This window comes from Dipodomys merriami, unplaced genomic scaffold (assembly GCF_024711535.1).
Source record: "Dipodomys merriami isolate MVZ:Mamm:240054 unplaced genomic scaffold, mDipMer1.0.p SCAF_5, whole genome shotgun sequence".
Classification (NCBI taxonomy): domain Eukaryota; kingdom Metazoa; phylum Chordata; class Mammalia; order Rodentia; family Heteromyidae; genus Dipodomys; species Dipodomys merriami.
In genome coordinates, this window is record NW_027206068.1 from 74,403,357 (window position 1) to 74,409,021 (window position 5,665).

Consider the following 5,665-nt stretch of genomic DNA (forward strand, 5'->3'; position numbering starts at 1 on the left):
CTATGAGAGGTCGTGAAGTTCTTTATGAAGGAAAAGGTGCACTTTTTTCCCCCTTGTGCCAATACTGAGTTTGAACTCGGGGTCTCATGCTCTTGTTTCACTTGCTTGCTCATAACTTGCACTATCCTACTTGAGCCATGCCTCTAGTCCTACATTTTGCTGGTTAATGGGAGATGGAGTCTCTCAGATATTTCTGCCTGAGCTGGCTTTGAACTTTGATCTTTTCTTTTCTTTTTGCCAGTCCTGGGGCCTGAGCTCTGTCCCTGAGCCTCTCTGTGCTCAAGGCTAGCACTCTACCACTGGAGTCTCATTGGTTTTTAAAAACTAGTTCCTTCATTCCAAATGGGATAAAAATCCCAATTTTGTGTTAGACTTCCATGGTAAGGCTGGGTACTCCTCTTCCTGTGTCTGTTTTGGGTTTTTTTTTTTTTTTTTTGGTCATGAGGCCTGAACTCTGGGCTTGGGCGCTGTCCCTGAGCTCTTCAGCTCAAGGCTAGCGCTCTACCACGCGAGTCATAGCTCCACTTCCGGCCTTTTCTGCTTATGTGGTGCTGAGGAATTGAACCCAGGGCCTCATGCATGCAGGGCAAGCACTCTACCACTGAGCCACCTTCCCAGCCCCTCTTCCTATGTCTGAACTTCTTAGAGAACAAAAAAAAATTTAGCAGCTGCCAGAGGCTTCTCGCTCAGTAGCAAGGAGTAAAAGTCCCCCCAGAGACTCACAGAGGAGGACCTCTGATGTCATCAGATACATATTTTGCTATTCTTCTGAGCATTTGGTAGAAACTTCTGGCCCTGTTCTCTTTGGGGTTTTTGGAGCAAAGGAGCATTTACTTTCCACACAGGTTGTATACACAAGCCATTTTGGGTTTTGACAAATTTCAGGTTCCTACAAACAAGATAAGTCAGGTGAGATGGGTGAGGATGGGTGGGTCGGGGAGTGCGCTCCGTCTTAACATGGACTCATCACACAAATTATACAGTATTAAAGGCTTGCAGCTAAGCCTCTGGAGTCAGACCTGGATTCTAACATCATCATGGGCAGTATGACACCTGTATTATTTAACCATCTTGAACCATATTTTCTTTTTTTTTGTCAGTCATGGGGCTTGAACTCAGGGCTTGGGTGCTGTCCCTGAGCCTCTTTGTGCTCAAGGATGGCACTCCACCACTTGAGCCACAGCTCCACTTCAGGTTTTTCAGTGGTTAATTGGAGATAAGAGTCTCACGGGGACATTTCTGCTTGGACTGGCTTCAAACCCCACAATCCTCGGATCTCATCCTCCTTAATAGCTAGGATTACAGGTGGGAGCCACCAGCACCTGGCCATATTTTCTTTATAAAACAAGGATAAACAATATCCATGTCCCCGAGGTGCTGGGGCCTGAGACCAGTTCAAGGGTTTTAGTGCAGAGCCACAGCACAAAGGAATGATTTGATAGGAACAAGCTGAGAGGAAGTCAAAGCCAGGCTGAACTGGAGGTGGCAGGTGTCCACAGTTAAGGCTGCTCACTTGAGGTGCAGGGTTGCTCACCTCCATATTTTGCTCCTAGTTAATCTTTCATCTCCCCCCTACCCCCATGTAGCTCCCTGTACCCATACATTTCTGGCTACAACCCCATTTAGCTCTGATTTTTTTTAAATTTAATTTTATTTTATTTGTGAACATACTGTACAGAGGAGTTACAATTACATGGGCAGGATAATGCGTACATTTCTTACCAAGCATTGCAGCCTCCTCCTTTGTTTACCCTTCACATCCCTTCCCAGCCTCCCCCCTCCCCCCCAATCCCAATCCTTCTCCACCCCCCCACCCCCCGCACCGACGGTGTAAAGCTTGTTTTGGACATGACAACTTGTACTTCTCATTGTTGCAACAGGTCCACCTGTATCCTTAAACAACTGGTTTTTCCCCATCTCCTCCACAAGCTATACTGACATCAAATATAGTGAAAGCAGGGGTTATACTGTGGGGGAGGGCTCTGATTTTTTTTAAACCCGTATTATGTGATTGGAAATCTTGCCCAGCACCTCGTTCTGTATTAGGCCCAAAAGGTTTCTAGCCAATTCTTGAGGCTATGAGCTCATCTTCAGTCAGCTGAAGTGAGTAGTAAAAGTCTTATTTATGGCTTCTGCTCCTGTGAATCTGGTAAACTCATTTAGGAAAGGCCAGCAGTGACGTAGTATGGAATTTTGGTGCGGCCACAGTAGAGAACATTTCTAACCTCCATCAAGGTTCCTTCAAACACTTCTCTTAAAGTACTATCACTGGCCAAAACAGATTGTTTTTTGCACAAAGGAGATCTGGTTGCTGGCAGATCAAGGCAGTCAAGGGAGGATGCTATTTAACTCTTTCTGACCCTTTAATATCTTGTTAAATGAGCATTGGCTGCAATCGTAAACACACACAACTTCATTAAATTGCCTTCCATCACCCTTAAACTATTAAAGCAGAACAATACAACCTCATTAGAACAGTCTCAAAAGCAGTGTCCTGTAAAGTTATCCAAGATAACTTTTGAATTTCAAATAAAGGATTTGACAAAACTTCACTGAACTATGTAGCTTTGTGTTTGTTCATAAGCAAAGCCGGTGTTTGCTATTAAATCTAGACATTGGCATAGAGGTTAAGCTGCCCAGGAGCAGACAGCATGTTTTTGTTTTTTTTTGTCAGTTGTGGGGCTTGAACTCTGGGCCTGGGCGCTGTCCCTGCACTCTTCAGCTCAAGGTCAGCACTCTACCTCTTGAGCCACAGCACCACTTCAGGTTTTCTAGTGGTTTATTGGAGATCAGAGTCTCACAGACTTTTCTGCCTGGGCTGGCTTTGAACCATGATCCTCAGATCTCAGCCTCCTGAGTAGGATTACAAGCATGAGCCACCCGCACCCAGCTTAGCATGTTTGTTCTTTATGGTGTTAGCATGTGGATGCCAAAAAAATTGTCTTATGAGAAAGCCAGCAGAGTAAGAGTTAAAAACTGAATTCTAGTCCTAGCTTAACATTTTCTACTTGATAAGGGGCAAATTAACTTATGAAGATCAAACTTTCCTAATGCTTGAAGATTGAACAAGATGGTAAATTTTGGTTTCTTCCAACTGTATAGAATTTTAAGTTTTACTTCTGTAAGTTTTGAATACTGAAGTATCTTATGTGTAGCTTTGGGTGCTTTTGTAAGGATGAAGAATCTAGTAAGGAAAATGGTCCTGGAAAGGAAATCTGGAGGCCAGACCTTTAGTCTTGCTTTCAGTTTCCTCTTTTGTCATGTGAAGATAATTCCTAGTTCCCAAATATTTTGGGGAAAATGAGGGAAGATTAAAAAGTACTTTGAAACATTTGGGTTAAGAAGAAAGTACAGGAGAATTGTCGATGAGTTAGACATCTTGGATGATGCTGATGCTTCATTGATTCAGAAGAGAAACAACTGTGCATGCAGACTGAAAACAAAGCTTCATGTAGAATATACCTGATTGACCCATATAATGTGGGTCCCCCAACAACTTTCATGAGAAAATCAGTTTTAAGCTAAGTGCTGGTATCTAGAATCCTCAGAGCTACTGAGGAGGCTGAGATCTGGAGGATTGTTTGAAGCCAGATCAGACAAATGTCTGCTAGACTCCATTTCTAAAACAGCAAAAACCCAGGCTAGAGTCCTGGCTCAAGTGGTATAGCACATATGAAACCCTGAATTTATTTGGGCTGGGAAGGTGGCTCAGTGGTAGAGCGCTTGCCTTGCATGCCTGAGGCCCTGGGTTTGATTCCTCAACACCACATAAGCAAAAAGAAAAAAGCCAGAAGTGGTGCTGTGGCTCAAGTGGTAGAGCACTAGCTTTGAGCTGAAGAGCTGAGGGACAGCGCCCAGGCCCAGAGTTCAGGCCCCACGACCGGACCCAAAAAAAAGAAAAAAGAAACCCTGAATTCAAACCTTTATACCAGAAAAAACAACAACAAAAAAAAACATTTTGTGTCCTTTGAAAAAAATTGGAAAAATGGCAAGCATGTTACTAGAGAGACTGGATTAAACATGCAGAGTTCAAAATTAAGGATGTTTGACAATATCAATTTTTGGTCTTGAGCTTTTCAGCTCAAGGTTAGTGCTCTAGCCACAGCACCACTTGCGGCTTTTTCTGCTTATGTGGTGCTAAGGAATGGAACCCAGGACCTCATGCATGCAAGGCAAGCACTCTACCACTGAGCTACCATCCCAGCCCCGGGTTTATAATTTTTTTAAAGTTCAAGTATCAATTCAGTAAGTAAACAGGATAAAAATGAACAAAAAATAATGAAACTGTCATATTTATGTTATTGAAACCAAGATGCTGGCAGGCCTGGACCAGCACAGATGAGAATGATGGTCTGTGCCCATGTTGGAGGCCATCTTCACGGGCACCGTCTAAGAACAGTTTGTTGAAGAAAAAAGGAGACTGGTGATTCCATTGCCAACCTGAATTTAACAATCACTTTAATATGGTTTTTAAACTGCTCTTTTTTTTTTTTTTTTTTTGGTCGGTGATGGGGCTTGAGCTCTGGGCCTGGGCGCTGTCCCTCAGCTCTTCAGCTCAAGGCGAGCGCTCTACCACTTGAGCTACAGCGCCACTTCCGGTTTTCTGGTGGTTTATTGGAGATAGGAGTCTCACGGTCTCTCCTGCCCGGGCTGGCTTTGAACCGCGATCCTCAGATCTCAGCTTCCTGAGTAGCTAGGATGACAGGTGTGAGCCACCAGCGCCCGGCTAAAACTGCTCATTTTTGCATTGTCCAAAAACACTGTTTTGGCATGAACACTAGACTGCACTTAAAAGTTGGATTGACCAATGAGTAGCTACAGAGACCATCCTATGATTACCGCCTCCACTCAAAAGGTTTCTAGGTCTCAGGTGCCTGTTGGAACTGTCTAGTAGCACTTACCTCTTTACTGGACTAAACGGAGTAGCTAGAGCTGAAGAAAGCCTGGTCATTGGCTCCAGCCTTGGTCCCAGCTTCTTAGGAGGCTGAGACCAGCAGGAAAGTTTTGTGAGATTCTCCTCTCCAGTCGACCACCAAAAAGCTAGACGTGCAGCTGTGACTCAAGTGGAAAAGCACCAGCCTGAGTGGAAAAGCAACGGGACAGCGCCCAGGCCCTGAGTTCAAGCACACACGCACATTCACGCGCACACACAGGAAGTTAGATACCGCGTTCCCTGTGTTCGGGTCATTACACGGACTCAGTGCCCACTCAGTGTCCGGCATTGTTCTCATCTCATTTAACGTCGTGACACGGGAGTGGACTTGGCGTTACTCGTCTGCGTGGTTGCGGGGGGGGGGGGGGGATGGCCTTGAACCGGTGATCCGGAGTCACCCCTCCATCCCTCCCTAAGCAGGAGGGCAGTGAACCCCTGGGAGGGGCGGGCCCCGTGTTCTCCAGGACACATCTGCAGGGTGAACGCCAGCCGAGGGCAGGGGACCCGAGGCCAGGCCAGGCCGGCCCGGGGCGGGCTGGGGCCGCGGCGAGCCCCGCGCGCGCCCCGGCGGGCGGGAGCGCCGAGGCCATTGGCTGGCGCGCGGCGGCGGAGGGCGGGAGCGCCGCCGACGGGGACTGTTCGCTCCTACGGGCTGTAGATGGAGCTGTCCGGCCCCGGCGAGGGGGAAGGCGCCCGGAGAACGTTCTTCCTCTCCCAGGCCGGCCCGAGCGG